This window comes from Papaver somniferum, chromosome 3 (genome assembly GCF_003573695.1).
Source record: "Papaver somniferum cultivar HN1 chromosome 3, ASM357369v1, whole genome shotgun sequence".
NCBI classification, from domain to species: domain Eukaryota; kingdom Viridiplantae; phylum Streptophyta; class Magnoliopsida; order Ranunculales; family Papaveraceae; genus Papaver; species Papaver somniferum.
The window spans coordinates 33,424,039-33,436,840 of NC_039360.1; the positions used below are offsets into that span (position 1 = coordinate 33,424,039).

Genomic DNA, 12,802 nt, shown 5'->3' on the forward strand with positions numbered 1-12,802 from the left:
AGAAAAGAGTAAACACCAAAAGAAAAATTAATGGTAGAACCATAGAAATACGAAGAAGAAGATATTGATGATGCCTAAGAGTTGAACAACAAGGTATAAAATACTCTCAAGATACATTGTTAGGAAGACAGCTTTCCTTTGATATTAGACTTCTAAACAACATCGTTTATGGGGTATTATGCTATCAGGTATCAGAATTTGCATTACAAAAAGGATTTAGTAGTTAATGGGCATTAGTAAGTTTTTGTTTGATAGGGGGCCTTTCTTTGTTTTAGGTCAGTTTCTATAGGTGTAGGATCTTGGAGTCTATTAACAAGATCAGCTACTGACAGAACTTGATTTGTTCTTTATTTCTTATGTTGGCTTTGGCAGAATTTATGTTGGTCACTCTATTTGGGGTGCATGCCTGTCTTCTTATTTTCTAGTTTCGTTAAATTTTAATCTCACAGTAACTCTTGGATTTGATGATAATTCCCTTGCAGAGAAATGTTGTCCAGGGCCTCAATATATAATAAAACCTCAATCATATCTTTTGTCATGAATGCCTACATGTCTATGTGAAAGCATACTCCCAATGGATTCATTTCATGGTTCTAAATATAAGTTCAATATTCTTATACTAGGAAATAAAGATTTGTTGTTGGGTTCTTGTTCATAGGAATGAATATGATGTGCACACTTGTGTCAACTGTGCACTCTTAATTGTGCACAGTAAAATAGCTTGGATGGTCAGCGAGTCGTAAATTGTGTAGTCCTTCGCCTGTCTAAGCCACCTACATTTGGTCTGTAGTAGTGGCCCTAGTAGGGTGACAACTGATTAGCTTAGGATCTATCAATCATCAAAACAACAGACGACTATCAGATCTTGTGGACGGTAAATTTAATCTTGGGCCAAAATGGCAACTCATGCAAGTGACATCTTAACAAGAAAATTCAAGTAATATGGTGTTGCTGGTGTCACATGAAAGTTGAAAAGCAAAAGATTGGCAAGGAAATTTAAACCACAACTGCCAACTTGCAAGAAGAAGTTTATTACTGAACGAACACAATAAAAAGTAACGAAATTTTTTGGCAGTTTTCATGCCTGCGGATGCTTATTAAAATCTAAGAGGAGGTTATATTTATCGCATCGTTGAAGATTTTTTCAAATGCATTTTCCAAGCACGTAATGAATAATTTATGATTGATCAACTCTTTCTCAGCTCCCACACCAATCCTCAGCTTTCCCATATAGCTCACCGCAGTTATAGTAAGGTTCTGCGAAAATATTTGGCATACAAACAAAAACTATAATCAGAAGCTCTAATATTCGCTTACAAAAAACCAAGCTGTGAGATGTCATATATATACCTGAGGAACATTTACCACCATGAAGTAAAGGCCTTTAACTGGATAATCTGCCAAAGAAACTTGTTCCACTGGACCTATCACATTCGTAATCACCATGCTCGTCTTTCGTGATACACCGTGGATATATCTAGCTACTGCCTGCAATGCTAAACAAAAGCGAATTATAATTCTTGTAAGCACTATTTTGCAGTGAATGGGGCATGAAGGTGTAAATCGAAATAATTTTCAGAGTTTAGAGTTTGCCTCTGAATCTCTAAATCTTCTCATCATCTGAAGTAAACTCCCAGTAAGAGAAACGGCAAGTGAGCTCTTCTTTTCTTTAAATATTTCTGTAGCTTCTAATACAAACTCTACTGGATCATCTGTCTCTGCGTTAATCATCTTCGGAATTGGCACATGTATAAAGCCAAAATTATTACCCCATGGAGCTTTAGAATCTGGTTTTGCCATCTCTTCAACTGTTTGATAAGTAGTTATTTCTCTAGTGTTGAATAACACTAACGCCGTTGAACGTGCATTCCCGGAACCCTTGCTTGATGCTTTCATGTATTGTCTAGTTCCGTAAAATATAATACTGACGATCACATCAGTAATTGTCTGCAGAAGATAAGGAAGGGAAATCATATTATATATCGAGAACATATGTAACGGAACCGATAAGATTGAGCTCACCCAAATTTATCAAAACCAGCAGAAACAGTTTTCACCCATAAACAACTATAAGGATACAAGATCGAGAGAATACAATAGCGAAGTATGTTACTTGATAATAGGTTCGGTAATAACCAAACTTTATAGGATCACTATCAGATAATGCGGAATTAACGTATATGTGTAATTTACTTTATTATAATAAACAACTATAATGCGAAAATCAAAGTAAAAGACACAACAAGATTTTGTTAACGAGGAAACAACAAATGCAGAAAACCCCCGAGACCTAGTCCAGTTTTGAATACTCTCAGAATTAAGCCGCTATACAAAATCTAATAACAACTATAGTAATATACAATATGTACAGTATATACAGCTTCACAGTTATGTTTTCAATATAGCACGACTTGAAAGATACGTTAGGAATGAAACAGGTTCAAGTCAGTATTACTAACCTCAAGAGGAAGGATGATGTCGTCGTTGTAGTCGTTACTTCTTCGCATTCTTGAGGTCTTCGGAGTAGTACTTGTATTTCTCAACATTCCTAGACTTTCTAGTCTAACCTAAATGAAGTTGACTCTAGTATTTAATCAAGCGACTCTAGATGAGTTTTGATACTAAAATATGACAACCAAACTTGACATACCAACGCTTGGTGAGTTCAACTGAGCTATGCTCTAACAAACTCATTCATCATCTCAAGAAACTGGTAACTTCTTCATAGGCTCAACTGTAATCAAATCCACACAATCAAACTTGCGACACCTTATTTATCTAAACTAAGAATAGTTTTATTACTATTTCCATGTCAGTTCACTTGCACCTGCAAATATAACAATTCCCACTTTTATCTAGCTCATACCACCACCACCATTACTAACTCATTCGTAGTCTCATTTTCATTAACACTCATCCACCACCAACTCCCATAATTGTAATTCAAACAAACTCAGACCATTTCTTGCATTGATGCAACACATACCATTTCCTTGATATTCATAACAAACCTAACCACTCCAACAGTTCTATTCCATATTCAATTCAAATCTTAATTTCAATTAAGACACTTTCAACAACCAAAAAGAACAACTTTATAAAGTTAACCAGAAAAGATCAATTACCTCAGAATGGTCTCACTCTTAGATTACTCCACAATCCTAGTCTCAATCTTTCGTTATTCTTCTCTTTGGACTCCAACCCTAATTTGATTTCTCTATTTCAATTTTTCATCAACACCTATAACAACTCCAACAATTGCAGATCATCCATCTTAACTTCATCAACAACTTCAAAACCTCAATCTCAAAACCCTATCCATCAATCTTCGAGTTGTTCTTCAACCATATACTCTAATTCACGTCAAATCCACCTCCAATAAATCTTCTAAATCCTCAATTTCATTTTTCATGACTTTTCTTACAATTTCTAGATTATTCAATTTATCATCAAAACGACTTCAGAACTTCGATTCAACAATAACCCTTCTGTCCTTCATCCAAGAACAACCCAATAACCTATCAATTTCCGCACGTGCTCAAAATCAAACTCAAAATCCTATTTTGATTCTCTCTGATTTATTTCCTCGATCCATAATTGTTTTCCTTCTTGATTTGAAATTACCTCATCCCCTTCATTGTTTATACCTCTTCCTCTACTAATTTATTCGATGATTTCTCATGCAAATCCTACAGAAACTCAGCAGAAGAACAAATAGAGAAAGGAAAGGAGAAGAACAAATAAGAAAGAAAAATAAAGAAAATGAAAAGGAAATCCTCGATTGGGTTTATTTGTGGATCAATTGAAAATAACCCATATAAGTGATTTTATTATTTGGGAACGTTTCAAACATTATAAGAAAAAAATTCATGAACTTCTGATATTTTCCTCAGGGTAGGTTGGAGAACCAGTTCGCAAACCATAGATATCTGAGTTTCAGAAATATAGGGAAGGATGGAGAACCAGTTCGCAAACCGTAAGTTTAGTTGGGGATAGTTCATGAACCATGGTGAACTAAATTTTTGTGTTGGTTTTAAAAGTCTAGTAGTTAGCGAACCCGGTTCACAAATCGTAGCCATCTGCATTCCGGAGTCTTATACGGTTGGTGAACCCCGTTCACGAACCATAGCATCCTGACTCGTGAAAAATCCTTACGGTTCATGAACCATTTAACCAACGGTCCCAGTAGAATTTAGCAGATGATCAAAGACTTATTTTTTTAAATATGTTTAGTATAGCTACGACTCTCTTGAACACTTCTAAAATTTCATTGATCATTTAAACACTTATGTGTGTCCATCATGATTAAATTCTTAACTGTTTTAATAAATAACAAATTTCTTATTGTTCACATGGCATATTTGCCAAACCGAACAATCATTATACACGGTTCTATAACCGGACCATAGTGTATATTCGTCTACTTTATTTTCAAGGTTCAAAGTGTTTGCTAGATTCCCAAGTTCTCTTAGATTGAATTCTAAGCAATCATCGGTCTTGAAAAACTATAAATAGAGATGTTTTTTCAACTGGTAAATTCAGTCCCTGACACTTTTTGTCCTAGTTGATTGCTAGAGTCATCCTCTATTGACATGGGTTTCCTCTGAGAAACATAATTAGGTCTAAGACTAAAAGACTTCGCTTTAAGGATTCGTGAAGCCATGTCCGACTATATTTACCTTTATAATTCGTGTATCATGATCTTGCTTTTATGTTATCGAGGTTCTCGTAATCTCTTTCAGGCAAGATAGATAAAAATGACCAAGTTCTCTTCGTCTCAGATTTTGTGATGGGATAATTAGGCTTTGGTACTTGGGTTTTTTCCAACACTAGGCTTTGGTCTAACATTTGCCCAATGTTAGGGCTTGGTACCTGGACTGGACGTTAACCTGCATAAACTACGTTAAGTTTTAACTTCTTTTTAGTTATTATAAAAGAGGAGGGATCCCCTCACACTTTTATTAACACACTATCTCACACGTTGGGCATCATTTTTGCGAATAAAACCAAACCGTAAAGGATTTGAAGCTAATATTTTTGGGATATGTTCCTCTTACCAAGTTCTACATGCTACCAAAAATGAGCGTATTTCGAGACATATAACACCATCATCTACTACTTTGAAAATGAGTCGTTGAAAATCAACGGATTTCCGTCCGTCGAAACTAAGACCGGTAGATTGTGAGGTTTTATATTTCAGAATGTTCTCATTTTTGGTAGGTATGTAGAAATTGGTAAGAGGAACATATCCCCAAAATATTAGCTTCAAATTCGTTACGGTTTGATTTTTATTCGTAAAAATGACGTCAAACGTGTGAGATAATGTGATAATAAAAGTGTGAGGGGATCCTTCCTCATTATAAAAAGATTATATAAAATGTAATTATTAAACAAATTTACTATTGTATCCTCCATTTTCTCCATATACCGAAAAGTAGGGCTGCACAACGGGTAGGGTGGGTAGGATATGACCTATACCCGTCACCCTACATGTTTACTGGCGGTTAAGGAAATTTTTACCCGCCACCCTACCCGCCAAATAATGGATAGGGTAGGATACGGTTAAAAAACTGGCGGGTAGGGTAGGGTTGGCGGGTATGAGTAGAGTATGTGCACCCCTACGTAGGGTGGGTAGGATATGGCCTATACCCATCACCCTACCCGTTTACTAGCGGTTAAGAAAATCTTTACCCGCCGCCCTACCTGCCGCCCTACCCGCCAAATAGTGGATAGGGTAGGATACAGTTAGAAAACTGGCGGGTAGAATAGGATTGGCGGGTGTGGGTAGGGTATGTGCACCCCTACCGAAAAGAGTTTATCTTTCTCTTCCTTATCCGAGCCTTCACCACCACCACCACCACGGCTCTGTATCCATTCCCCATCTCTCCGGCACTAGCACTGCAATCACCAAAACAATCATGGTCAAGCAATTTGTGTATTATCACAACACGACGGAAATGATACAATTAGGGATTTGATTTGATAGTTTTTTTTTCTTTGCTTAGATTGGATCTATTGATGGGTTTTATACAAGAACAGTCAATATATTTGTTTGATTATACCCACGAAAAACATGAATCTGTTATGGTTTCATGCAAGAGATCACTTGGAGAAGCAACGTGGGTGTTTTATGATTTGTAAAATTCCCTCTCTATTATTTTATATTCTTTTAATTGTAACAAAATTTTTTTTCTGGGGTATTCAATTTGTTCAAATTTTTGGCGCTAATTTGAGATGATTATTGAATTTGCTGGTTTGCTGTTGATGGGAAATTTGGGTTTTGATTGAAATGGATTTTAACACAGCAGTTGTGTTGTATGTTGCCATTGATCAATAGAAGGTGTTGTGATGTATCTCGGTCATAAATGGGGAAACTGCACAGTTTTTGGAGAACGAGTAAATGGATGTGATGATAACTGAGAAGGAAAGAAGATGGAGATCAACAATGGTGGCTGCTGGTGGCAATGGGAAGAACTCATGTGTGGTGCTGATGAATATGCAGAGCCCGTGGAGAACAAAGGAGTCTATAATGGTTCTGGCTCGAGTCTTGGTGAACTGATGATTTTGTTTCATGCTTGGAGTTTGCTGATGAAGGAAAAGATCCCGAGTCGAGTAAAACTGTTGAGAACGAGTCCATCATGATCCAGAGGAGCTGGATCGGTAGAAATGGCAAGTATGATAATTTCCTGTAACCGATGGATCGTGGTTATAATTGTAAACTCATAATTTCCAAAAAAATTTAATTTATAAAATTAATTAAAGTCAGGTCATAAACAGTCAATGCGGGTCCACATCCGGTCCAGGTACCAAGCACAAATATTGGACAAATATTAGACCAAAACCTAAATACCAAAGACCAATTATACTTTTTGTGATTCCTCAAGATAGATATTTGAAAATTGATCTTAATTGATTTTTTGAAGGTTGTTCTTGAGAGGTGGTAAAAGATCCAGACTTCTTATCTAAGTGATTGTAAGTGTTCTGGATCATAAGGTTTGCTAGCTATTTGATGTTGATCTAAAGGGAAATCAAATAGGATATCTGTTAGAGGAAGATTGGTATCAAAAGTCTTCACTGAGGTTGAAGCACCTCTTAGGCTATAAAGGACGCCAGGTAAAGGAATCAATTACGTAGAGCCTTGCAAGTTTCAAGAGACGTAAGGAGCGCAATTGTAACTGAATCACTTGGAGTGTGGATTCAGTATTAACTACACTCCAGTCCAAAGTCCGATAGTAGGCTAGTATCCGTAGAGACTTAATACAATTTGGTGTTCAAATCTGGACGAGGTATCGGGGTTTTTCTGCAGTTGCGGTTTCCTCGTTAACAAAACTTCTGGTTTCTTGTGTTTTTCCTTTTCCACCTTATATTATTTATCTTTATAGTGGATTTACGCAAGTTGTACGTATTCAATCTAAGTATATACAGTTCATCTAATTATGATCGATTATGAGACTCGTATCTTGAAAGATAGATAACAAGTTTTATTACTTGGCAGAATTCCGATTGGATTATTGGGATACAACTAGATTGATCTTGGATATTGATTTTTGAGATCGTCCAAGTACTCTTCTTTACAATCTGGTTCATGGACTCATTATCTATACACATACTGATTGAGAAGAGGTAGAGATATAACGATAACTATATATATATATATATTGTCAAGGATCATTGAGTTGGTCCACCTGTAATTTTATTAGGTTTTTTCCATATAGGTTGCCGAACGAAAAAGTTGGTGGTGTATTTGGAACCGCCGCGTTTTTATACCCCTTAGCGACAAGTACCCATGTTTGGAAATCACGAGCTTGTAAGAAGAAGCGCATAGCTATTTTCCACCATAAGTAAATTTTATCATCGAAGGCTGGTGGTACGTTCATAGAGATTGAACTCTTGTCCATATATTCAGATCGCCATAAACACAGACTTGTTAGGTTTAACGGTGTTTGTATGCTCTGATACCGATTGAAAATGTGAGGTACAAATACAATACCAACTTGATAAAAACATACGATGAATAGGGTACAAACACAAACGATGTAAAAAACTTATCTTTGCACCTTTCCTGATATATTCACTCATTTGTGAAAAGGGGAGGGTACCAAGTACACCACCAACTTTTCCGTTAACGAGGAAAATTATACCTGCAGAAAAACCTCGAGAGCTTGTCCAGCTTTGAACACCAAACTGTGTTAAGCTGCTACAGACAGTAGCCTATTATCAATCTTCGGACTAGAATGTAATTGAGACCGAATTAACTGTCGAAGCAATTCAGCTTCAGACATGCTCCTTACGTCTCCTGAACCTCACAAGTCTCTACGCAATTGATTCCATTAGATGACGTCCTTTTGCAGTCTAAGAGTTATTTCACCTAAGTGAACACTTTTGATAAAAATGCTTCTAACAGAAAAAACATATTTGATTTCCCTTTATATCGTTTAGGTCAAAGCTTAGAAATCGGTTTGCAATAGACAAAGCTAGCAAACCTCACGAATACGAAATACTTACATTAATTAGCCGAGAAGCCTGGATTACTAACCACCTCTCATGAAAAATTAAGAATAATCAATAAATAAAAGTTATAGATATTTATCTTTGCGATTCACAAAGTTTAAGACAAAGAGAACTCTGCGATTTCTATTTATCTCGTTTCTGATCGGAGATTGACGAAAAACTCGACGATTAATAAGAACTAGATCAGGATACACGAACTATCAGGTTCTAAATAATCGGATATGGATTCACGAATCCCTAAGTGAAGTATTTAAGTCTTAAACCTAATTATGTTTATCAAAGGAAACCTAGGTTAATAGAGGACGACTCTAGCAAGAAATTAGGACACATAAGTGTCAGGGATTGAAATTCTCAGTTGATTGAGTCTCTATATATTTCCAAGACTATAGGTAACTTAAAATTCAATCTACGACACCTGAGATTTAAGCAAACGCTTATCAGTTTTAGATAATATTCTTGTTAGGAATTCATATAAGCATATGAAAAGTGTGTCTTGAAACTACATGGAAGAATATACACTCCGGTTCAGGTTTATGGAACCGTGTACAATGATAGTTCATCGAAAATATCCCTTATGAACTTATACGCATAATCATGTTCAATGACACTTAGGACTTAAACCAAAATTCAAAAACATAGATTGATTTAGTGAATACAGTTGTTTTAGAAATGTTTATGAGAGTTGTAGCGATGCCAAACATATTTGTGAAAGTAATGTATGGGCATCTGCTTAGTTCGTATTGAGTGGGTATATGTAAGGGTACACATACCTATGGACCAATTCGTGAACTCAGGATGCCAGGGTACGCGTACTGGATATGTGTACCCTTAAAAATTCACGAACTTGGGCCCTTGGGGTATGCATACGTCCCTTATATTCACAAACTCAGAACCTCAGGGTACACATATCTCCCTTGTTCCGGAACTAAAATGTATGGGATACGCGTACCAGGTATGCATACCTACCTTGTGTCCATAACCTCAACAGTTATGAAAACTCTTTTTTGACAATTTGAAACATTCTCAATCTCCATAAATATGAAATGCCGTTGCTTGGGAAAATTCCAAATGATCAACTTGAAACAAAAGTAGCTCTTGAACAATAAATTGTTCTTGACTAAGATTGTTAAGGATCTATGAACATATATTCCTTGAACCATATTTCGAGAGATTTATCAAGACAAGCTTGTCTCAAAATTTCTTATTTGCAATATGAAATCTGCTAAAATCACAAGACATAGCCTCATAAATATAAAATGATGAACGTTGTGAGTAAATAGAATGATTCAGTCTTCGCATACCTCTTTGTCGATGAAGTTCTCCAAATTTTTTCGTTTGATCTTCAGTCTTCAATATTTGAGGTTTTTTTAGTGATGTCTGATACTCAACTACCATACTCTAATCGTAGTTTGAGACTTGACTTTAATAGGCTAGAAATCAAAATATAAATTTGATCAACTAACATTGATAACAAGCTTGGGATAACAAAACTTGTGAGTTCGATCCAATAGTGCTCTAACAATTAGATTTTGATTATAAAAATCATCTGAGATACTATTAAGGAGTTTGTCTAAATTGAAATTCTACCTGTCATGTTAGGCTCTAGATATGGTGTAATTAAATCCAGTGACGAAGAAGATAAATACCCCCGCTCTCTGTTTCTACAACTTCTTTGGAATGTGCGTTGGATTTTATATTTGTTTAAAACTTCTTTGGAAGTATTTTTCTTAACTAGATATACTGATTGGTTTCAGGATAATGGGTTCGCCTATTGCTTTGTTTCATTCCTAACCGTCTGATTTTTCTTCATAGTGTTGATTAGCCATGCAGTGTGAGGTTGTCGGAAGTTTGGAACTCCACTAATTAATATTTGGTTATTTAATAATCTCTCTGAAATAATATACTTATCTGATCCCAACTAGGCTTGCAAAAGCTAGTTTTAACTCGTTTAATAAATGATCTCGCTTAATTGATAAATTTTGCTGATCCCAATAACATTAGTTTATATAATTTTAAATGTATAAAGGAACCTCCATATAAGAATACTCTATAAAGGAATAAACTCCACGTATGAATAAAATTTTCTGATCCCAACTTGCGTTATTCTTTGTAAAAATTACCTATGTATAAGAATAACCTCCAACATATCTTTATCTGATCGCAATGTTATACAAAGGTTATACTGTAGAAGATTTAAGGCAGACTTTTTTTATATAAGAAGGTAATAAACGACCAAGACAATGAGTAATGCTAGAATACCTCCATCGTTGCGATGTGGTCGGGCCACATACTTTAAGTATGTGGCCCCTCTTTATTTATCAATACATATTAAAAATTAGCTTTAAATAGAGAAATTTCCTAATTTTTTTCACATACAACATGAAATTAATTTCTCCTAAAAAGTAGCTCCATATAAATCCCCGTAAATAGAAGAAGAAAAAAACAATTTATAAAACGCGTCAAAAAATTAAGATGGGCGACATTGTAGCTGCACTGCTAGAATAAGTGAGCTATAAAAAATAAGCATATATCTGGACGGGTAGGGTAGCATAATTTTGAGCTCCATCCTCCACCCTGGCATTTTGTGAAGGGTATCAATAGAGCTACCCATCACCATACCCTTTAGATGGCGGGTAGGATACAAATACAAGTAGAAATTGACGGGTAAAATAGGAATGACGATATGCGTAAGTATGTACACCCTTATCTAATAAGCATCCAATTCACCAAAATGATGAATTTAGAAAATGCATATGTCTAATCCGCCAAGAAGAGAATCTGTTTATTTAAATGCAGATTGGGTTGGATGAAATTCCCAAAATGTATACTTATTTTTTTAATTATAAAAATGTAATTTATTAATGAATTAAGAAGTTACAACAGGTATTTCCTTGCAGATGCAAGAGTTGATGTACGGAGGGAAATGGCAACAATATTCAAAATTGGACTTACTAACTCTAGACTTCTTAGCTAACAAATCTGCAACGCCATTTTGTTTTTATTTTTGACTTGTAGCAGATTTGATTTACATGATCAAAGAGGTTTATTCCGCAAAAGAACCATGTTTGTTTGCATCTGACCCGCGATTTGGATTTGAGTTAACCCCTGACTCGTCGTGAATCATATGTCAGACCGTTTGTTTTATATTTTGAATCAGATCTGACTCGACCTCTAACTCAGGATTAACACCAGACTCAGACTCACTTTAGTCAGGTATGAAATATCCTTGACTCATGGACCCATGCCATTGACTCACATATTTTGAGTCAAATGTGTCAGATTTACCTCACAAAAAAAATATATTCAAATCCAAATGAATCAAGTGATTTTAGTTAGGCCCATACGACTCGCATTCCGAAGAAAAAAACTGTTAGAGCATAGCTCGGTCGACCTCGCATGCGTTGCTATCTCAAGCATATCTGTCAATGTTAGTGATCAAAACTATGAGTCTTGGTTTCTAGCCTACATAGCTAAATCTCGGACTAGGATAGAAAAGTTTAAATGAGCTCAAGGACTTCATGGCGATTCATCATACAACGACGAAGATCTACTCAAGGAACCGCGGAACTTCTTCAACAAAAAAGTATGTGGAGACTTGAACTTATCTATCACTCAAAAGTCTATCTCTTTTATCTCCTACTTCTTATGATACAAAAGTCGTATGCTATATAGACTGGATCATACACATTTGGTATTTTGAGACGAGTATATCTCGCCCATCTATATCTCGAAATCATGTGTTGGTAAAGCGTTTCGCTTTGATAAAGTTTATCTTCACCTAGTGACGAAAGTCATGAAAAGTTTCAATTACTTTGAGAATTGCTCTGACGCGAAACGGTCTGTGAATAACCCTATATAACGTCCTTTGAGAATGTCTCAGTGATTGGAATGAGAGTTTAGATTACATAACCATGTATTCCTTAATCCAAAGTTTTCGAACTTTGTTAATTGAGAAAAACCGGAGGAATTGGCTTTGCCAAGTCCGCAAACCCAGTCCGCGAACTCATTCCGCGAACTGACGGAAGTTCTTGTACCGAGAATTTCTGCTGGGACTTTCCAAAAACTCGTTTGCGTGTAAGTCCGCGAACTCAGTCCGCGAACCTTTCATTATTCATGTTCTGGTACATTTCGATAACCGCCCTTCCAATTTCATTGTCACCAAAATCTTCATTGACACCGCCTTTTGGAGGAGGGACAAAACTTAATTGTTGCCAATGTGGATCAATATCGCTTAAAGGGATTATGCCATTGTAGATGGTGGATTTTCGACAAAGGATAAATTCGTAAACTC

The 12,802-nt window shown here is 35.9% G+C and overlaps 1 pseudogene; it reads right to left on the reverse strand.

Moving 5' to 3' along the window:
- Positions 1 to 960: 960 nt before the first annotated feature.
- Positions 961 to 12,802, reverse strand: part of LOC113359267 — a 72,546-nt pseudogene continuing 60,704 nt past the window's right edge.